This window comes from Vulpes vulpes, chromosome 14 (assembly GCF_048418805.1).
Source record: "Vulpes vulpes isolate BD-2025 chromosome 14, VulVul3, whole genome shotgun sequence".
NCBI classification, from domain to species: domain Eukaryota; kingdom Metazoa; phylum Chordata; class Mammalia; order Carnivora; family Canidae; genus Vulpes; species Vulpes vulpes.
Window position 1 is genome coordinate 9,009,519 of NC_132793.1, and position 24,005 is coordinate 9,033,523.

Below are 24,005 nucleotides of genomic sequence, written 5' to 3' on the forward strand. Positions count from 1 at the left end.
ATGAATTTTCCAGTCTGTCAATTACTAGGGAGATAAAAATTGGGTCCAGAACAAAGGGTGACTCAGAGGCTCATTTGGAAATTTGGGATTTCTGGTTCTGCTTTGACAGATTTGGAAGAAGAGGCAAAACATTTCCTGTAAATACCATCGCTGGGATGGATTTTCACTCTCTCATTCCCCCATCAAACAGAAACCTATATTGTGCCTTGAGTTGAGCCCCAGAGAAATTATCAATATTCACACATCTGGCACAAATCTGTTGGAAGGGGGAAAAAAAACATTATGCCATCTGTATTTCTTTTAATCGTTTCATACAGCTCCAGTCTCATGCAGTAATTTTGTCACACAGTCTTGTAAATATAAAGTTATATTACTTCTTGGCTTGTTTGAGGACACTGTTCATCATAAGGGGAGGACGAGGAGATGATGTCACTGCCAGGAAAAAAAAAAAGAAGAAGATGATGAAGAAGAAGAAGAAGAAAAGAAAACTCGCCTTTCCCAATCCCCCACCTTCCCTGGAGTATGGAGGAGCCAAATTTCATCAAGTTTGGCACAGTTGTAGGAATTAACATGACTGAAATGTATGCCAGATTTCAAAACAATTTCTAACAGTTTCTGTGAGACCGTGTAAGCAACTGAAAATTGACATGTTGTGTTGTGCCCGAGTCAGCCAACTGCTGTCACTGCATAATTAGATTTTCCTGCATGAGAGGAGAGTTTCCTTTAAAAAATTATGAAAAAAGGCGGAAGCTAATATAAAGTATAAGTGGGTCCGTTATTCGCAAAGAGGTAGCCTTCCGCCAGAGACTGACTTTGGATACATCCCCACGCGCACACTCAGGAGAGGCCAATGGTCCTGGTTTTGTGTGCTTCACATGCTCTTTGCAAAGGAAGAGGATTTACAGCACAGGCCAGATGGAAGTGCGCCCACTTGGCTGCCCAAGGCATGGCTGAAACCCAGGACCGGGAACAGAGTTGGAGCTAATGAATGTGTGGTTACTTCCTTCTGGTACAAGATTGCAGAGGTGGCAGGGTAAGCTGAGTGTCCCCAGGACTGACTTTCCCCTTCTTCAACAGTGAGAGTGATTTTTGTTTGACAAGGCCACCCAGTTAAAGACCACGTCCCCCAGGCTCCCTTGCACCTCGATGTAACTAGGTTCTAGTCAATGAGACATGAGCAGAATGAAAGTTTCCAAGTTCCATGCCATGCCCTCAGTAGGAAAGGTGGGTTCGTTCTTTCTTCTCCCTTCCTGTCTTCTTGAGGGCAGGAGCATAGCATGGTCACAAGCCACCTTTGACCATGAGGCTGAAGATCATATCACATAAAAGAGAGCTGCTCTGTAGATGTAGCAGAGCAACAAGATCAAGAGCTACAGCCCTGACACCTTTAGGTTGACATACGGAACTTGCATGGCCTTCTGGAATGTTCCATGAGTGACAAGCCAGTTACTGCTTTGATTAAGCCATTGTAATTTGGGATCTGTTATAAAAGCCGCTTTTTCATATCCTAACCAATACTACACATTTGGGAATGACCTTCAGAGTTCATCAGAGCTAGGCCTGGGTAGGCAGGAAAGAGTTTGTACCCCTGGACACATGTACCTTTGTTTCCTAATCAACCCCTTTGAAGCAGATACCTTTCCCCAGACAATCTTATCTCTCTGAAAGTCAAAATATGACTCAAAATATCATTCATTCATTCATGAGAGGGGATTACAATTACTATTTACATTCTGCAAAAGAAGAAACTATAGTGTAAACAATTGAAATAACTTCCCCCAAATTACACAGCAAATAATTTCAATGTTTAGACATCCCATGCTCCAGTGGAGTGAGATCTTAGCATACAAAAAGCACATATGAGGTTTGTTAAGTGACTGGATCAGTGAGTATCTCCTTAAGTAAAGCAGTAGAACCAAGGCTAGAACTCAGGTCTGCTGACATCAAAGCCAGTGATTTTAAATTCTCTTTGTTCCCCAACTATGTTTTATATTAGGCTTCTCTGAATTGGATTTATGAATAAAAGTTTCAGTGTATCTGTAAAAATTAATTAATTAGTTAATTAAAATTTTAAAAATCTTACATTAAGACTTTTTTCCCCCCTGTGGCCAGTCACAGAAACTCTTAACTCAAACTAGCTTAATTATTGCTGGGCCCTTCCTGGCTCACATAACTGGGAAGTCCACCCCCTAACACGGGATTAGCTCTGACTGGGCCCAGGGCTGGAGTAGAGTGGAGTCCTCAAATCAGGGTTCTTGCCATCTCTCAAACAGCTCTTCTCCACCAGGTTCCACGTGCTGTCTCATCCCATGTCCCATCCTGTTTAATTCCAACAGATAGAGCCCTAACACAACTTGGCTTGATTGGTTTGACGGGCCTATCAACCAAGAGCTCTGTCCTAGAGGGCTCAGGGCTCTGATTGGCTGGGCATGAATCTCCGCCTAAATCCGAACCAGGCCACAGACACCAAGGAGAGAGAAAACACAGTTCTCAAGAGGCCAAAAGAATGTTGTCCCCACAGAACAGGAAATGGATATTGGATAAGCAACAACAAAACTTACTCCAAGTCTTTTATATACTCAAAGCTGTCCCATCATAGGGGTCTAATTTATTAGCCCCTGTCAACATTGGCCTAAACTGTTCTCTCTCCACAGTATCCTTTACTGATTCCTAGTCTTATTCATATACTCACAAATATGCATATGCTAACAGTATACACACACACCCCCTACTCTTTCTGTTGTCCAATGCTGCTCCAATTGCGCTAAGTATCCTTCATCTTCTGGGGACAGCAGCACTCTCCAGGGGTGTTACTGTGCCACAATGCTACATTCAACATTACCATCATCTAGAGTCCAGGTCTGCCAAAAATTGGTTGTATCATCTCCGTTAAGTAACTTATCCGTTGTAAACCTTGACATCCTCATCTGAAAATAGAATCACGATTGTTCCTACTTCATAGAGTCACTGCAAGAATTAAATAAAAGATGCCGGTAACACTCTTAGCATGGGGTCTAAACTCACAATATGAACTAGCAAGTATAAGTGATAGGTCATGGAGGTCCCCCCTTAGTCCTCCTTCATCTAGAAAGCTTTATTTTTCTGCATAACCTGACCTACACTCACCTATCTGAACTCCCATGATAGTCACAATTGATAAACCAGTTATAGGTTCTAAGGCAAACACTGTCCGCACTGGGTATGTCTTCTCAACAATCTAATCCCTGTGGCCCTCATTCTCATGCTGGGATTTTAAATTCCTACTGAAGGCTGACTTTCAGTGACTCTAGAGTCAGATAGACTGGGGTTGAAGTCCCAGCCTTAACATTTTCTAGCTGTGAGATCATGGACAAGTCATCTAACTTATGTGAACCTCAGTTTTCTCCTCTGCAAAATACAGTTGATGTCAAACATGCACAAGGCAATATATACACAGTCCTGAGTATGGTTTCAGACACATGGTGGGTGCATAATAAATGGAAGCCATTATTTTATGTTACATGTCTTCTGAGCCTGCTTCAATACCCTACATTAATCATGCTAAGAAATAGTAATGGTGGGGCACCTGGGTGCTCAGTGGTTGAGTGTCTGCCTCTGACTTAGGTCATGATCCCGGGGTTCTGGGATCAAGTCCTGCATCAGGCTCCCCACAGAAAGCCTGTTTCTCCCTCTGCCTAAGTCTCTGCCTTTCTCTCTGTGCCTCTTATGAATAAATAATGTCTTAAAAAATAAAAATAATAAAGAAACAAACCAAAACTGCCTTATTCACATGGCCAGCAGGTGCTTCTGGCTATCAACTAGAGCACCTCGGCTCACCTCCATGTGTTTGCTTGTATAAGCCAAACTGGCTTTCTTGCAGTGTGGTTGGTGGTCTCAGGGCAGAGCTCCATCAGGACAAGTCCCAGTGGGCTAGTGCTTCTCAAGTCTCTGCTTGCCCAACCCATCACAATGAACAATGATGTTCCACTAACCAAAGCAGGTCACATGGCCAAGGCCAGACTTAATCTGGACAGGGATTTTATTCTGCCTCTTAGTGAGAGGTGTGGCAAAACAATCTGTGGCCATTTGTAATCTGTCACAGAGTTCAAACAAGATAGTATGTGGCAACCGAGTAGCAGAGTTTAGAATCAAATTCAGGTCTGAATGCCCCTATACTCTTCCTAATATACCACAATGTCTGGGAATAGCCCAAGAATGATGATTTTCCATGATAACTCAGATTTATACTTTCCTTTGTATAACATATATTAGAGTCTCTACCATGGAACAGGCATTATTTCCAGCTCTGGGGTAGAGCTGTGTACAACACAACCCAAAACCCTGCCTTCAGAAAACTAAGAATATGTAATAACCTCAGATTAATGGGATGAGGGTAACCAAAGGAGAAGGAAACTTTAGATGGATGGGTCAGGAAAGGTCTCTCTCTCTTAGAATGGCTAGAACAAGAATGGAGAAGCGAAGGCAGCCATGGGAGGAGTATTCTAAGTAAGGTACCCAGGAAATATAATATTCCCCAGGCAGAAAGAACCTCGGTGTTGGAAGGATAGAAACGAAACAATGCAGCTAGAGCACATAGACGGAGGGGGGGCTGTAAGGAAGAGTTTTGACAGGTGGAAGGAAAGTAGGCCTTCTGGCATCTTGGAGGCCATAGAAAGGAGTTTGGATTTTATTGAATTGAAACAGGAAGCAGTTGGAGCATCACGAGCAGAGGATTGATGTGATCTAGTTTACATCTTATCTTGGTAAGTTGCTATAGTTCTGGCTGCTGTGTGGGGAGTAGATTACAGAGAAGCAAGAGGGGAAGTGGAGCTCAGTCAGAAGGTTAAGTGCCGACAGCGGCAATGAACGGGGAAAGAAGAGGAGGTCCTGTGATATGCTTTTGTATGAGGGTTTATAAGACTTCATAATGGGTTTCTTAAGGGATGGAGGTAAGTGAAGATAGAATGTTACAAATAGAGTTGAGGATGTCAGTAAACTTCATCCACTCGGGTCACAGGTACTCAACCAAGGGTGAGTCTACTTAATTATGAAACCAAATGTCTTTGTTTTATTGTTCTCAAAAAGCACGAAGGGAGTCTTTTTGATTATTTTCAAATTCACACAGATGAATTTGCTGGGTGAAAAGGACAAAATGCTTTAGTGATGTGCAAAGGGAGGAAAAGGGAGTTGGAAATGCATACTTGGGTTGCTGAGAACACTTTGTATTCATTGTACTCACTCACGTTCTCTGATTGGAGGGTAGGCCTTCACCTGTAAACTAAAAGGCGGTCAATCTGATAATGAGAAAAAGGAGAGAGGCACATCATGCGAAGTGCATTCTACTGTTTATATGGAGAACTTACTGGGTAATGCATCCAAATACAGCACAATGATCACGGTCACCGTACGACTTCTCAATGAAACTGAGACATGTTAGCTGCTCTCTCATCCACCTCCTGAGCCCTATAGCTCCCTAAACCTTGATTCAGCCTCTTCTAATTCACAAAGTCTAAAGTTGTCCTTGGTGCTTACGTGAGTGGAGTGAACATCCATCCTTTTATATATACCTCTTAGCCTCAAAATACCTAAATCAACCCATATCATTCAGGAGGCAACTGCACCTTGTCAAGACAAAAGGCCCAGATCCCCTTCTTGTCTAATAAATTACATCCCGAGACTTCATTCCCCATTGCCTGTATATTTTCGCTGCAGAAAGCCCCCCAAATGATAAATCATCTTTCTGCTTGTCCATCATGTCTGGGCTCATTACTTCACACATCCTAATTATCATCAGTGCCCAAAACTCAAGGAAAAACATCTGAACAACGAGATGATTTTTTTTTAACATAAGTGCAACTTTGTGTGATTAAAGCTTATCATAATATAAATGGGTGCTTTGGATGATTTCCGTGTAGCTCTTTTACATTTTGCAGATATTCTTAATAGGTCCAACTACCTAAGGAGGAAAAAAAAAAAAAAAAAAGCTCTTTTTGCCTTTAAGACTTCGAAGTCTGATTTTTTAAGTGCACAGATAACTTTAATACCTAAATTGAAAAATGAGAAGAATATCCGTAGGGAAAAAGGAGCTTATTGCTGCCTCCCTGAAGTTCATCAAATGTTGTCACATATTTCTCTAACATTTTTGACTTGGTTAAGTGCAAATTTAGGTGAACACACTCTTTTTCCCAGGGTTCATGGCAACAGAAATATAATATGTATTTTCTGATTAATGAGTGCAGCTCTACAGTCTAAGGGATCTTAGGCAAACAGTGCTTTCTGGGGGCAGAGGACTGGATAAAATGACCTTGCATTTCCCCTATTTCATGACTTAGTGGATGATAACCTTTCAAACACTCACTTCACACTCTTTCTTAGTACATTTGTGGCATATAATAACTTGAAATCCCCATTCTCAGAATCCAAATCCTCAACAATGGTGCATCTAAATTTTCCCCATAACTGGAGAAAATTGGAATTAAGAATTATGCAAATGGATGAATGTTAATAAAGTTCACCTTTAGCTTCAGCCATTGAAGTTATATCAGTTAGAAAATTGATGAATTACAGTTTGTGTGATATTGAAACCCTGCCACGTATAGAAGTCCCAATTCTTGTTTAGTGTGTGGTTTGGAGCAGCAACGTCTAATTCACTGATAATAGACCAGATCCCTTTGCCAGCTTCACTTTTTACTTTGGGGTTATCACTGATGCCTTATCATATGGCTTGTGGTTATCAGGGAAAAATTGACAGTAACCCTTAGGGCATGATGAAGCCAGTCTTAACCAGGAAGCTCCTGAAAGAAGTTGACCCTAAATAACACAGCTGCCTCCAAGAGGGCTGTATGTAAATTGTAAAATGTAAAATATTTCCCTAAATCTTTGTCTTCTATTAGCTATGTGGCCTTGAGCACGAACCTTAACCACTCTGTGCTAAAACTAACTTATCTGGTAAATTCTGGAGCTGGAGGAAGGATGCAGTGGATTAACACTTTCAAAATGCTTAGGGAAATATTTGGTAAGTGTTAAATATTAGTGCTGTTGGGCTTCTATTACAATGATCTCTTCATTTAGTGAACTTTGATCTGTCCTTCCTGATCCAGCTGTTTAAACACTTGACTCCCATAGGCAAAGCTACTCATTTCTTCTTCTGAGCCTCCATTCTTGAGTCCTCGAGTAATTTTGATCATATTTGCCCCCACATCCATCTTTCCCACTGACCCCTGTCTCTTTGGTTGATATCTTTCCAAGCAGCAACTGTGTCTTCTGTGTACCCACCCTAGGTACTAGCATATCTCCTTGTACATTTGAAGGAGGAAGGAATTTGTTCTTGCCAATTTTATTGGTTCTAGATATAAATACAAAAATAATAAAGCATTTTGCTTAGGCTTATCATGTTTAAAGGTTCCTTTGGATGAAAATATTCCATTTTGCAAGAAAAAAAAAGAATCTTTTTCATGATCATCAATGGCTGCTACATCAGGAAAAATAGAAACAACTCTTTATCATGTGCCTTCTAATAGACAAACCGATCTTACCTCTTAAATAGTCCTGCCCTTCACAAAACAAGCAAGCCCAGGTTATATTAAGCCTCTGTCAATTTGTGGAGAATTCTGTGGACAGAGGAATGTGTTGTGTGATACAATGATGGTGAAGTTAGTAAAATCCAGACTGCAAGGAATTCTACAAGGTCAATTGCAAGATAAATGTGACCACGTACATTTTAGAAGAAGAAAGCTGTAGTTTTAGAGTTAAGAGAAATCAGTCAACGGCAATATGCAGGCTGTTTTGAATCCAAATTCAGATGAATTCCCTTTTTAAAAAAAAATATTTATTTGGGAGGGAGAGAGAGAGCGCATGCACAAGTAGGGCACAGGAGCAGAACGCAAGGGAGAAGCAGACTCCCCACTGAGGGAGGAGCCTGATGGGGAGCTCATCCCAGGACCCTGGGGTCATGACCTGAGCCAAAGGCAGATGCCCAACTGACTGAGCCACCAAGGTGCCCCTTAGATAAATTCTAAAAACAAACTGAACACTGGATATCTGATAATATAAATATGAATCCCTAGGTGGAATAATGGTTATTTTAAAAGACCCCTTTGCTTTTATAGATTTATATTGAAATACATATAGATGAAATAGAGACACATCTGGGATTTTCTTGAAAATAATCCTGGATGGGTGAAAATTTAGAGAAAATAAGACAGTAAGAGTTGGGTTTGTTGAGATTGGCTGTATGGAGGTTTATGGTACCACTTTACTTTGTGTTTGCAATTCTTACAAAAATAAATGTAAAGGTCAATAATCCCCCATATGATAAAAGCAGCTTTTATATTTCCTCTGTTTCACATACATTGCAAACTCTGGCCATGTTTTTGCTACCCATGAGACCAGATGCATTTCTTTGCACAGCATAAGTGTCCAGTCATTTATTAGATTGGATTTCCTTGCTTGTGAAACCTTTGCTCGTAGTACATATTTTCATCAGCAACTATATCATTCACAGAACAAAGAGTTATTCTTATGAATTCAGTAGTAAATGTAACATCAATAATTGTATTAACTACAGCTAATCATGAATGCATGCTTACTTCCTTGTCACTCTGGATGTTAATTTACATGGAGCTATCTCACTGATTTCTTGTAGAAATTTATGAGGTGGGGCACCTGTTATAAGACACCCCATGGAGAGATGCAAGTACCAGCACAGAATCTGAAGCTACACACTGTAAAGATACCCAAACCCATAATTACATAGTAAGTGGCAGATCTAAGTCCATACCACATCTCCCATACTTCAAAACCTAAGTACTTAACCACTCCTATCTGACATGTTTCCTTCTGGGTCCAGTAGGGTAGGTGATTCAAAATAGAAATAAATTATGATCCTTTTCATAAGAAGCAGAATAGACAGCTGATCTCAAGTCAGATGACTGCAGAGAGACAGATGGGAAAGGGAATATTTTTCTAGGTGATTTGAGAAGAGCACTGGAGAAGGTGGCCAAGTTTAGAGAAATGTGAGAACAGTAGGTCCAAGACAGGAAACAAGACATCCAAAAGCCTAGATCAAAGATTCCTAAGCAGTGGTCCAGCCAGACTTTTTGGTCTGCATAAGATTTGAAACTTTTTGGACTGATTTGCCAACTTTTAAAACTCATAAGATTTCACATGTAAATATAGTTCATTGCTTAAAAAAACAAAAACAAAAACAAAAAACAGGTTTGCTGGGCTCATGTTTATCCATAGTCATTAGAAGTCCTGAAGCAGAGGAGAGATTTGCTAAAAGTAACATTCAGGATGTAGCATGGAGATGACATTTCAGGGAGAAGATGCTAGAATCAGAAATGCTTTTTAGGTCTGGTAGGAAATCACAAAGTCCTGGCCAACATAGAGGTAGACGGAATAGAAACAAGGCAGGAGGTAGAAATCCATAAACACAAGTGGTAATAGGACTTGGAGACAGAAAGCCCTAAGAGGCGGAGATATGTGACTTAATACCAAGTGATAATTGGTGTCAGAATATCTCACCCCTATGACTGGAATGAATGAGAGGTTGCAGGAGGGAACTCTGTCACATTGGGATCATTAGGTTTTGTGTTAGCATCTATTGGGAGATGGTGACACAAGAGATCAGCATGGAAAATTAGACTAAACAACGTAGTATCTACATCGATATCTTATAGATCTTAGAAATATAGAAACAGAAAAAAAAAAGAAATATAGAAACAGGATTTGAGTAAGAGACAGGAGATGTAGATACTAGATAATTGTTCCATCCTGTACTGACTGCTTCAAAGACATAGACGAAGGGATGGCCTTCCACCAAAAAGTTTTTACAGTGAGGTCAGAGGAAAGAGGTAAATAACAAGCAGTTGGATGTTCATGACCAGTGTACATCTCATGAAGCCAAAACAAAGAAATGATAACGTGTTTAGGGAAAATTTCTCAAAAGTACTTCTTCTTGAACCTTAACACAAAGAAAAGAAACATAGAGCATAAGAATGTGGGATCAATGTAACAAAGTTTGCACTGAATGAACCATTATTTGATGGGTGTCTATTAAGTGAAAGACACATGCAATGCATCTCTCCATTTGCTTTATTCTTCCTCATAATACTTGGAGATGCTAGATTATCCGAGAATGCACGGTCTATGTGCGTCCTTGCTTAATTCTTGTCTATCTCCCCCAGAGAATACAAGCTCCATGAAAGCAAGGACTTCATCTCTTGTTTTTCAGACACAAGCTGGAGATGAGCATCCAGGTCATTGAGGAGCTGTATAGAATCATCTCAGCCTCAGAGGGCCTTAACTTAAGGCCCTCTATGGAATTTTTACTGGTGTGTGTGTGTGTGTGTGTGTGTGTGTGTGTGTGTGTGTGTTCAAGGGGAGCCTGCTGTCACCGATCTGAAGGAAAGCACTGTAGGGCTGTGATGCAGGACCCCCCAGCGGGCTGGAAAGCCTCTCCCTTCTCCCCTTTCCCAGCCAGTCTGGATACCAGGGCAAATACCAGAACCCATCTTATCAAAATGCTTCCGTTGCAAAGCAGCAAGAAATTGTCAGATATACATGGTGATGCTGACTTCTCAATAGGGGGAGAAAAGGACCTAAATTAGACTTCTATAAAAAGAATATTGCATATTTATTTCCACAATAACACCCAGGAAAAACGTTAGTCAAGAAGCAAGCAATTGGGTGAATAAATAAGCTTGTCTTTGTTCTCATCAATTAAGTTATTACATCAGTTGGAAAACCAGTGAATTATAATACAGATGTTTAATGAAACACTGCTGAGCCTATAAGTCAAACTCCTATTTTGTGGTGTGATTTTGGCTGCATAGTTTTGTGTGTGTTAAACCGTATTTATTAGCTGATACCCATTATTATTTTGAGCAAGGTATAATTCAGTTGTCAGGCTCCATCGCAGGCAAGGAGATTTAATCAGTAAGAGCCGCTTTGCTACTGAGTATAAAACAATGTGGGTTTCATGAAGCAATCACGGCAGTGTGAAAAAATGGGATTAATTAGTATTGTATAAGAACAGGCAGCATGCTCATTAAAACCTTGTGAGGTGGCTCTTGATAAACTGCCACTTGATAGGACCGCATTAATGTGACAAGGCAAAGACTTCATTCCCAAACCCTCTCTGATGGTATCTTGCTTTTAAGTTACCTGGAATGACCCTCCTTGGCGGTGGGAATACAAAGATCAAAATGACTGCCAGGGATCCCGGAGCCACCTGGACCGAGAAGCCACTGCATGGATGGGGGAAGCTTCAAAGACCACTTTTTTTGAACTCACAGTCAAACATGAATCAATAGTTGCAAATGAAGCTGCGCCAGGGGTGGCGGATTTGCATTCGCGCTCGGCAGGTCGGGCAGAAACTAATTTGACAATTGGCAACCCACCCTAATGAAGGCCACAGAAGCATCCTCTGTCTGTTTACCCAGTGCCAGTGATGTCTGAAAATGCATGGGCCTGGAGGGGGGGGTGGCCGGAGGGAAGGAGAAGTGCAGGGACTCTGGAGACCCTGCTCTTTGCATCACCTCCCTCCTGGTGGCCACACTCATTATTTGGATTTCCGAAATGCCTCTCTCAGTTCCTAGAATGTATAGTTATTTTTTGTTGTGTTTTGTTTTCACTGTGAAAGCATCTGCACATGAAAAAAGCCCAGTGAGAACAATCTGCTTTGGGTAAGGAATATTTTGTGATGCGCCTTAGACTCGTTTTCCTCTTCGGGCATCTGATTTCTCTTCCAAACCTGGAATGTTTGGGGTTGTATCTTTGGGCTGTGGTTGGGTTTGATTTTTTTTGGCGGGGGGAGGGAGGTGGGGTACGTGGTGGGGTGGGAATAGGGGTTCTCAAGTTGAGGACCGTGGACTATAGATATGCCTTCTGAACAGCTCACCAGATCCACAGTTTTCTCGAAGGATCTTCTCTTACCCACACTCCAGCTTCCATTTTCCTGGTGGCTTTAGCTAACCCCACTTGCAAGGCAACTCTAACTATACATAGAACAGGTATTTGTTGGGTGTAGTTCTAGAACTGAAAATGCCATTCAGAAACCTCGGAGTCCCTGTTCCCTGCCCTCCCCAACTATTATATATATATATGCTTGTTAAATCTCACCAGCATATTAAATGAATGTTTTCTACCATGAAGCTCAAGTACTCAGCTCACAATTATAGGTTGTTTGCAATTGAACTTGGGTAATTCCACTGCAATCTGCAGATTCGAGGCACTGGGCAAAAGTCAGGCTACCTGAGCAGCCTAGATAGGATTAAGCACACTGCTTTATCAAGTGATGTGTTGCAATATTATTAATTTAAACCTTAACATCTCATTGTTGTGATCTAAGCTGCATGATGTAATGCAATATGACAGCCATTAAATTAATAGAAAATAGAATTCATCTCTCAAAATTTCACACAAAATAAAGGCACAGAGACAGACAAAAATCAAAGAAGAAAGACAGACAGATAAATACCTTTAATATCTTTTGGTTTCCGACTGAGTCTGCCTCTATCTGCCAGCATGAGGAATACACATAGCATCAGACATTGGGACAGAGATCCCCGCCATCTTATTTATCCCTCTGTAAGGCAAAGTAGTGAATATGTTCCCATTTTGTTCCTTTTATTTTAGCAAGTGGATTGCACAGACATGATATGCTGCAGGTGGAAGTGCAAGCATCACCATTTACGCATGACACAGTAATAGGAAATTTTCTGCCCTTCTTAGCTTGATGAGGACCTCCTGCAAAGACCCTACAACTCCTTCAGGTAGTAGCCACCTACTTGATTTATAATCCTACAGTGGCGGAAGAGGTTAGCTGGGTAATTTAAATCACTAGATTTTTGCTAATGAACTGGGGCCAGAGAGAAAGCACTTTACATTGTAAAGGCTCCATTTCACCTTCCTTATGCTCCACATACTTTATCTCCAAATTTTTACATTATTTATATAAAGAGGGAAATGGTTCTCTCAGAGGAAAATGAGTGAGCAAAGCATCTCTGCAGATAGACCAGCTTCCACAATTCACTGCAATTCGGATGCCCTCTCTCAGTGCAGCAAAAATAGGGATTGAGCAAAGAGAAGTATGGAATGCCCAGTTCGGTCTGAATATTTAGATAAACAACAGATAGGGCACTATCTGGGGCATACTTATATTAAAAGTCATTTGCTGCCTATCTGGAATTCAAATTGAACTGGGCATCCTGCATTATATCTGGACCCCTGCACTGAAAGGCAGGTGGAAAGGAAGCATGCGTGGCCCAGTGAGGGCATTATGTAAAACGTCAGGCGAAAATGCCCTACAAAGCCTGGGAAAACTGACCGTATGTAGCAGCCTTCTGGCATCTGTGCTTCTCAGTGGAGCATTTTTATTTAGCAGATTACTCTAGGCTTCACTGAGCTTTGAAATAAACTCTTGGTCACTTTTTTTCCCACATGGATAAGCAAGTTTTAAATGATGCTTCCTTCATATTAACCTCAGAGGGACTTTTCTACTGTTGCATTTTGTAAAAAGGAAATACAGTGGTTCTCATACCCGGGAGCTCTTAGGACCTTCCCACTCCCACTACCAAGCAGCTTCATTTAGCTCCTTGGACTTCAGTTTCAAAACCACTGGCCTTGTATGTATCCCAGAGGACTGGACCACAAGTATTCAGATACCTGTACAAACAGATCCATGGATACTCATGTCCATAAAGCACTATTCACAATTACCAAATCATAGAAACCACCAAAGGGGCCGTCAACTCATGAATGGATAATCAAATTGTGGTCTGCACTTAGAACTGGATAGTATTCGGCCATCAAAAGGGATGAAGAGCTGATGCATGTCATAACATGACTAAAGACTGGAGATATGATACTAGGTGTTACACCAGACACAAAAGGTCACATATCGTATGATTTCTATGGAACATCCAGTGCAAGTAAACCTGTAGAGACATACAGCAGATTAGCTGTCACCAAGAGCCAGGAGGTTGAGGGGTGGGGCCGGGGGACAGAGGAATGACTGCTCATGGGTACAGATTTCCTTTCTGGGGTAACATAAATGTTTTAGAACAAACACAGGTGGTGGTTGGTTAGGCAGCACTGTCAGTGTATTAAATACCGCTAAACTATTCGCTTTAAAATGGTTAATCTTACACCATATGAATATCATCTCAATGAAAATAAGCCAAGAAATAAACACACACACAAAATCATGGATCTTAACAAGAAAATGGCATTCGCGATTCTGCCTTTGGACCCATTTTGAACCTGTTACCAGCTCCAAAAGCCAACACACAAAACAAAACTCATTTTCCAGAAAGCTCTTTAACTGAAAGACATTTCCATATAAGGCATTAACTCAACTACTATGACTTGAGCCCCTTATTAAAGGTTACCTATAGCTGTTTGGAACCTCTGTGCAAATTAGAATTAGGGTCCCATTCCAGGGCTCCTTGAGTTGAGCCCTGCTCACCACCAGGCAGGGCACCCACATGTAATCCCAGCTGCCGTTCTCATCCACAGCACCTGTTGCCTACACTACAATATGCCAGGTACTATGGGGTTCTGGAACTAGGGTGGATCTGAAGTCATCCTGGGTATAGGGGCTTATAAAGCAGCACAATGTAGTCATTCAATATGCATGCTTAAGAGCCAGACTCATGGGGTCCCTCATTGGCTGTGTAACCCGAGGCTGTTCCTGAACTCTTGTGACCTCAGTTTTCTTATTTGTAAAAATAGTAGTAAGGACATCTAACCTCCCAGACTTGGGGGTGGGGGGTGGGGGCTAAGACACTTCAAAGCATTAAAGACAGTCTGTCGTTTCACTGGAATGACTGAAATGACAGACTGGCAGTACTAAAGCCTGGTGAGGTTGCTGAACAGCTAGGACTGTCACACATTGCTGATGGGAGTGTCAACATGCACGATGTCACCACTGTGGAAAACCATTTAGCACTTCCTTAGAAAGTAAATCCACCTATTTTATGATTCCGCAATTCCACTCCTAGGTCTTTACCCAAAAGAAATGAAAACTTACATCTATAAAAAGATGCATGCAAGAATGTTTGCTGCAACTTATTCATACTAGAAAAAAAATGAATGGCAACAACTCAAGTGTCCATCAGCAGAAGACTGAATAAATAGATTGTGTGTATAATGGAATAATACTTAGCAATAAAAAGGAACGGACAACAGATACACCACAGAACGCAGGTGAATCTCAAAACCATTCTGTTCAATGAAAGAATCCAGTCCCTGAAGAGGACATGCTATACAGATTCCATTTTTATGAACTTCAGAAACAGCCAAGCTAGCCTCTGGGGATAGAAATCAGAGTAGTCTTTGCCTCTGCAGGGCAAAACATAAGGGAACTTTCTCAGGCGGTAGTTGTACTCGGTAGGGTTTGGAAAATGTTTTCCATAAATAGCCAGAGAGTAAATATTTTAGCCTTTGAGGTCCACATGCAGTCTATATTGTCTATTCTTTTGAAAATAACCCTTCCAAAATGTAAAAATCCACTTTTAAGTCCTAGGCCACACAAAACCACTCCACAGGCTAGATCTGGCCCAGGGATTACAGTTTGCCAAACTCTGCTCCATCCATCCAGGGTGTTTTGTTACGCAAATGTATACATTTGTCAGCTTTGATGAACAGTACACTTAAGATGCCTGCCTTTTACTGTGTGTATTTCAGTAAAATATAGAACGGCGCCTAGACGTTGAATCAATACTCAAATAAGCATTAGCTAATATTATTTTAGCTTCACACTAAATGATATACTTATCTGCTTTTAATTATATAACAAAGAAAAAATATCATTCTCCCATCCTGTAAAATAAATTCAAGCAATGTATTTCAGGCGTTCATGATGATTCTCTCAACTGCCTATACACACATTTCTAAACCCTTCCCACAAAGAGAATTTGATTTATTAGAGCAGTATCTTAAGTCTGGGAACACTCCAGTGCAGAGGATATGTCCTCAGTTCCCTAGGGGTCCTTGAACTCTAGTCAGAGAAACAGGCATCTATAATGGACCAAACCATCTGTCTTACCAGATGCCTACATGAGAACTAATCCTCCTTCCACAAGACCAACTTCCTTCCCAGTTAGTCTTTCCCAATGTCACTGCTGAGAAGAGAACGTTTCTGAAGAGCTCCTTGTACTTAAGATCTACCGGGTAACAATGTGAAGCATTTCCAAAGGATAAGACACTATATCAAGAGTATTTTCTATACATTCGTATTTACTTATGTACATATTGGCATCACTTTCACTCATGCCGAAGAATACTCTCTATGCAATCAGCAATTCAAAACTGCTGAGCAAAGCAGCTTTAGAAAGTGTCACAAAGAAAGTTCCATGTGGAGTGGAGAGTGCTCATCTGTTTCCAGCACCAGGAGCCCTGGTATTGGTGGCAATAAGAAATAAAAAAGCACTTTGCTAATTGAAGCATATGAGGACACTGGAGCGTGGCTACCACAAGATAAATGATTGCATTTTTTCTTAAAATTTCCATCAGAACCAGAGTTGAAACTGGGGGAAAGGTCTTACTGTTAATAATTGGGATGAAGAAGAAGTAAACGGCTTAATTAATGGAATTATGTTAAACAATATTTTAACATTTGTTATGATAAATACTAGTCATTTCTTATTGTTGCCACATGCTATCTGAAGAAAGAGGGGCTGACTGCTGTCCTCGGGGAGCCCACAGTCCTGTGAGCAGATAAGATGGACACCCTCACCACCAATGTCACCTTTATCACCATCTTGACAGTATCATTTATTTATTATTATAGAATATATTAGTCATTTATGCTTGGCATTGCGCTAAACCCTTGAGACACCCTGACTCTTTTAATCCTCACCATAACCCTGGGAAATAGAGGCCATCATTATACCCATTCTATAGATGTACAACTGAGGCTAGTTAGAAAGTAAGTAAGTTGGCCAAGATCCAACCCCAGACAGTAAGCAGTAGAGCTCGCCTCAGAACAGAGTCCCACCAGACTTCAAGTCCTATGCTCGTAACCGATGTCCCTTTACTGTATCTCCAAAGACAGCTGAAAACATAAGCTATGATGGACCAAGAAGCAGTATCTGGAGGCCTCAAGGAACATTCAAGATGACCAAGGATATGGAAAGACTGTACGAGGTAGACTAAAGTCTCACTTGGAAATAGGAGTTATTTCTGAGCGTGCAAAGGTGGGTGAGGGTGGCATTTCACCGGGAGATCCCAACTTCTTTGGGATAGATTCCTGGAAATGTCAATTAAAAAAACATTAAATTCTCACAAGGGAGCTTCAGTCCAATTAAAACAGCTTCAATTCATTTGCTGTCAAGTATTATCTTTTTACAGATACCATGATCTGTTAAAATTGATCAGAACATGATGAATATTTCACAAAATCACTCTTCCCAGTGGTGGCAACAGCGATATGTCATAGAGCTTTGGGCAACTACTCATACCGCAGTCCTACAGGAAGCCCCGTGATTTGGCCTCGTAAATGGAGTAGAGGTACCATGTCTCAGACACAGGGTGACGCATATTTTATGGGCACGGAGGCTTGATGGGGGCAGAAAAGGGCCGTAGCAATGAAGAAATGTGAAATGATTCCAAAGGAATAGATCCACTCTAGAAACATCCAACCGGTTTTACTGGTCTTCTCTCTGCTGGGTGACTAAGGACTGGGTACTACTCCCGAGCTGCTGCTGTAGGGTATATAGTTGGCAAACCTCGGGGAAGACCCTGCTGGCCCCACAGCTGGGAGGACCTGGGGGGACCCAGGGAGGCTCCCCGTCCTGGCCTCCCCGGGAGAGAGGGACTCTGGTGAGCAGGAGGAGGAGCCTGTCTCCTTGGCCTCTGTTACTATGGCAACCTTCCCCTTTGTTTCCCTGGATCCAGAGCCTCATTTAGAGACTGGCATCAGGTGAGGCAGCTGCAGGATGGCATTAGGAAAATGAGGAAGAGGAACACCAGCACCGCCCGAGCGAACACGCACACGCGCACACACATCCTGGCACCGAGAAGGCACTGTCAGGATGAGTTTCCAGACCTCTTGCCACTTTCTTTTGAGCCAATCAGCGGCAGATGATTGCAATTGCTGTTGAATAACATGCTTGGGGGATTTTCGCTTTATTCTGGCTGGCATTTGGCCTGGTGCCTTTTACGCATTCTTCTGTCGCCTGCAATACTTTGCTTCTCCTTACCCTTACGTGGAGGGGTCTCAGGGTCAAGGCCACAGCCCCTAACAGGTTTCCCTGAGCGCCATCCACCCTCTGCCAGTGTTCTCTCTCTGTATCCTGTCTGCTTCCTTCACAGCAGTAAACACAATTCACAACCCTTTCATCGATTGTCTTTGTTCATCGGCTTTGGCTCTGTGTCCCCGGCTAGATTACAAGCTACACCAGGGCCAGGATACCACCATTCTTGCACAAAGAGGCATCAGACGAAGCGTGCCATGCAGGGGGCTGCAGATGCATGTTTGTGAAGTAAATAAATAATACGGAAATTGGGAAAATGTGAGTCAGGATGCTGACATACTAAGTGCTGGGGTATGGCTTCAAGCCTTTCAACTCTTTTTTTTTTTTTCTCTCTCTCTTCAATGAATAATCAACAAGAATCATTAAAATCAAAGACCAGGGTGCCTGGGTGGCTCAGTTGGTTAAGAATCTATCTTTGGCTCAGGTCATGATCCCAGGGTCCTAGGATAGAGCCCCATATCAGGCTCCTTGCTCAGCAGGGAGCCTGCTTCTCCTTCTCCCCCTGCCTACTTGGGTGCTCTCTGCCAAATAAAATCTTAAAAAGAAAATCAAAGACCATGACCTAAGTTGCAAATCTATTTACTCTCATTGCTGTGTTTGCTCCACTGAAGAATTTCCCACATCCTAAGGCAGCCCAGCTGTGTGTGTACAATGGACTAGTGTAGGGGCAGGGGATGGGGGCCAATGGAACTCCTACAGAGTACCTACCAGGTACTTCTCTACTCGCTTGTGACCGTAAGAAAGGGAGGCTCGCAGGACAGAATTCTAAATGCTAAAACGGTGAGTCCAAGGAAGAAACGTCCACCATAGAGAGAGAGAAGAGAGAAGGTGACATAAGCTAGAGAACAGAACACATTCTGCAAATGCACTGCATCCTTCCGCCCTCCCCTCATCCGGCTCCTTAGAACCCAGGCCATCTTCCTGTAGAAAAAGTTGATGATGAAATCTGTTGGTTGGGGAGTGAGTAGAGGGTGGCATTCCCTCACCGACTAATGCAATAGCTTTCCAAATTTATAATGCACATGACTGAGAAACTGGATGGATTTTACAGAAAAAAAATATATTTTAGGTAACTTCGATGGGACTTCCTCTTTTCAAAATACTGAAGCATGTGGTGAAGTAAAATGATTCAGGGAGAAGATATATTAATTCATACTTATGCCAAATCAATAGCACCAAACAAAAAACAAATTAAAAAAAAAAAAAAAAACCTGAACAGAAGCTAGCACAAAAGTATCTACCTGTCAATTCCACAGCAGGGACAAGCCAGAAGGTAAAGCTACGGGATGAATTTCACGGAGAAGCACAATAGCCTCCCCTCCTAGGTCTAAAAAATAATTCCTGAGAGAGGCCATGAGCCATTAGACTCCTGATAATTTGTCAATGATTACGCTAATGGCAAAACCAGAATTATTTCAAGGAGCAGAAGACATGTCTGCCTTACCTGAGAATCCAAAAATGGTCTCAAAGAAGATTCTCTACCTTACTGGCTAATGCAACCGGGGGCCTACATGGCTCCTCTTTGTAACACTTTGGGCTCAAAGGTCTGAGATGAGCGTGACTGGCCAAGCCTGGGTTTTGAGCCAACATGACAAACTGTGATATTGGGATATTGGGATATTGGGTTTTGAGCTAACATTACAAACTGTGATATTGGGAATTACAAGAAGATCTATGTATTTGGTCTTTGTCCTTGCTCCTGGCACATGCCTCCTAAACCCTTGGAACTTCATAAGGGATAAGAGTAGCCATAAAGTCCAATGACTGTCTTGTTATTCATAGCAAACCCCTTTCACAACCACACCTAAGTTTGTGTTAATGAGGGGACTTTTGCAAAATCCTTAAGGATGGGGATGCCAGGTTAACCAGCCCTAGTTTAGAGAGCTGAAACTTTCTGCACCATCCCCCAACCTTCAGGGGAGAGGAGAGGAGTGGAGCTTGAGTTCAGGTATGAATGAATGGCCAATGACTTAATCAATCACACATACATAATGAAGTCTCCATAAAAACCCTAACTGAAGGTTGGTGAACAAACGGACACGCTGGGGGGCAGGTAGGGTAGACTGCCCGAGAAGGCATGGAATCTCAGCCCCCCTCTTGCCCCCACATCTTGCTCTACACATCACTTCTATCTGACTATTCCTGAGTTTTATTACTGTATTTCTCCAACGTCTCATTCTTTGGAGACCACTCTCTTCCACCCCACAGATAGATCCTACTAAATTCATTTGTGGGTGGCGGTAGGGATAGTGAGTTCTCTTTGTTCCAAAGATGGGTGACCCAAGGCACACTAAATAGGGCTTTCTTCCCCTCTGGCCACAATGAATATTTTTTAATGGGCACATGACCCAAGCAGAGTTTTCCTTGAGACTTTTATCTATCAAGAGACTTCAATCAAAATAATCTGTAAGGTCCAAATCCAGGACTTAATAAAAACACTATTAATAAATAAGTCATCAAACTTATAGAGCTGTAGTTTTCAACCAGACATACCTGGAAGATTTTTGTTTGTTTTAAGCGCATACCTGGTCTACTCCAAATCCATAAGAAGCTGTATTATGAAAATACTAGAGTCTTGTGGGCAAGTATATGATTTTTACATTTTATACAGATCCCCAAAAATGAATATGTAGAATAAAATTACAGAATATTCATTGGAGCTTAAATTGCTTAAAAGGGATTTCCTAGAGTAAAAATTTATATCACAGAGCTGTTGGTCCAGGGAGCAGATTAAAGTTAAGAATGGTAGGAAATAGTCATATTAGCCAGGATTCTTTTAGTTGCAATGGCAGAAAACCTAAGTCAAAAGGTTAAGTTAAAAAGGGAGGACTAATCGGCTCCTATCATTGGTAAGTCCAGGGGCAGGATTAACTTTAGGTGCAGGTGGCTCAGAAGTTCAAATGATGGCATCTGGGCTCCCTCTTTTCCTCCATCTTAGCCCTGTTTACCTTTGCTTGGATGCCTCCTTCAACATGGTAGAGGAGATGACCCCATACCCCATCCTCCTCAGGATCCCCTGCTGAAGCTCATAGACTCCCATGGAAAGAAGACTCCTCTTCCATGTCTACTTGTCAATTGCAGAAATACTCTAAACAGCTGAGTGAGTTAGGATCATGTCTGAACCAAGCAGAGTGACATAGATTGTGAGTCCTATATGTGAGGCCTATTCTGGGTCACATTTTATAGAGTGGACAATCATAATTAAAAGTCTTAGCAGGGGCAGCTCGGGTGGCTCAGTGGTTTAGCACCGCCTTTGGCCCAGGGCGTGATCCTGGAGACCTAGGATCGAGTCCCACGTTGGGCTCCCTGCATGGAGCCTGCTTCTCCCTCCATCACTGTTTCTGCCTCTGTGTCTCTCATTAATAAATAAATAAAATCTTAAAAAAATAAAAATAAAAAATAAAAGTCTTAGCAGAATACCTAGCATGAGGAAAGCCTAAATCTACAATGGGATGATAGGAAGATAAAATTCAACACATACCACCTACAATCATGCCTAGACTGAGCTCACACTGAAGACATTCCTTCATTCTTCATCCTTTGTGACCTATCAAGACTTTCCAAATGTCTGAAGTCAATAAAAAAAAATAAATGAAGATGATACTTAGCAACAATAACGAAATCTTATTATTGTTCAAATGCAAATCAATGAGCATGGTGCTGGCCTAGAGGGCTGTCTAGGAGAGCTCAGATCCATGAGAGCCTTCCTCAATTAGAAGTGAGTCTTAGAGGGCAGCAACATTCTCTCTTCCATTCTAGCAAATTTAGTCTTCTTAATGGTGACCTGAATCCAAGAAAAGGGAGGTAGCTTGCCATACCTCATGTGATTTCTGCTAATAGCCAATCCAAAACTCTTCAGTGACACCTACATGAGGAATCTGGTAAACCCGCTCTGAAAAAAAAAAAAAGCCAAATGTTGGGTTCTAAACCAGCTCACAAATGGAAATAACACAATTAGTACAAATGGCTACATCGACATGAATATCTCCAGCCAAGGAGCTTTGCAAATTAATCCTGTTGGAATGCTACCATCTTCAAACAACTCCACCTGTTTTCCATAACCACTACACATCCATGGGAAGCCTAACTGGAAACACACATAATAAGAGGTCCGGATGTACCAGGATTGGGAATAAATAATATGCCTGAGACTATGGGAAGAACTTTAATATCCCAAACTGTCGGAGAACAGAACCACCTCATCTGATTGGCTACCTTAGGCCCCATGGTGAACATATAGACTGGCTGGTCTGTGAGGCACACAACAGTGAAATGGAACTCTTTATTAAGTGACCAAGTGAACCATTCTAAGGTGCTGAGTGCTTTCTGATGGCACCATGGATTACATACTCAGGCGATAGCTCAGTTTCATACAATATATTATTTGCATGAAATATAACAACAATGTATTGTGGATTGAAGATTTTAAATCAGATTCAATATAGTCTGAATGAAATCTGAATTAAGGGGTTGAACCTAACCATAAGGCAAACTCCAAATTAATTCAAGATACTTTGATGCCAACATTGTGTTTTACAAATAAACCAATGGTCTTAATTTTTTTAATTATATTGTTTTCCAAAGAAAGTATGGATTTTCATTATGATTCAAGACAACACAGTACAATAGCACAATCACTGCTTAACAGAGACATTCGGTTCATTCACCCAGCATGTATTTACTGAACACCTAATATGTACTAGCCTTTCTGTGCTCAGGATATAGTGGTGACCTCAATAGATTATATCACTGTCCTTATGAATCTCAAATCCTAACAGAAGGAGATATAAAAATATGGAAAATAAATAAACCCACACAAAAATGTCAGACATTAGCTTCTCTGAAAGCAGGGGTTGGCAAACAATGGCTCACAGACTGATCCTGTAAATAAAGTTTTATTAGAACACTGTTTACACATCATCTGTGGCTGCTTGTGTGCCACAGCGGAGTGTGAGTAGTTGGGACACCGTGTGCTCCACAAAGCCTAAAACATTTGCTGTGTGACCTCTTTATGGAGAAAGATTGCTAACCCTGTAAAGAAACAAAAAGGGTGTCATGCAAATGGCCTGGGGTGGAACATAAGCAGGAGGTCTGGAAAGGACTCACTGAGGCAGTGGCATCTGCGTGGAGAAGTGAGTAACGGAAAGAAGCCAACCATAGGAAGCAGAGTTTCAGATAAATGGAACAGTATGAGGATTTGGTGGGGGCTTTGGTTGAGTTTTTTAGTGAAGGATTGCCTTGAAGGTGATGAACAAGTTCCTGGACTATATGGCATTAAGAAAACCTCAAATGCTAAAATAAATAAGCCCAACACTTTCCACCTGTGCCCTGTGCAAGGTGATAAAAGCATTTTCAAGTTGCCTCTGGATTTGCATCCAAAAAGAGGGGGAGTGTCCCACAAAGTTTGATAAGCCATTCTGGGAAGAAGGAACTCATTAGTGCACTCCCAATAACTGCCTTGCCTTGATTCCTGTGGTTTAAGGGTAGAGCCTAAACTAATTTCTCTACAAGGTCTTTCTCCGTGCTCGGCCTTGCCTCCAACTGTGATCTCTCTCACCTCTGTGTCTTTGTGCTGAGAGAACACATCTGCTTAGAACATTGCTGGGCCTATCTCTTCCCGGGAAAGGTATTCTGATATCATCTGGGGAGAAGCGGAGAGTCCAGACCAGTGACTCGGAGTGAGTAAGATAATGAGGGAATCCAGATGTCTATGGGAAAGCTCCTGTTTGCTTCCACCCACACCTAAGTGGTCTTTGTCGTGGTGGA

The 24,005-nt window shown here is 41.7% G+C and overlaps 1 long non-coding RNA gene across 2 annotated transcripts in view; it reads right to left on the reverse strand.

Annotated features, from left to right (window-relative positions):
- The window catches only part of LOC140595282 (uncharacterized), a 154,467-nt gene extending 132,334 nt beyond the window's left edge, over window positions 1–22,133 (reverse strand). For both annotated transcript variants that reach the window (XR_011996781.1, XR_011996782.1), the window contains exon 1: window positions 22,058–22,133. This is a non-coding gene — a long non-coding RNA (uncharacterized lncRNA). The remainder of the gene's footprint in view (window positions 1–22,057) is intronic.
- Window positions 22,134–24,005: the final 1,872 nt, after the last annotated feature.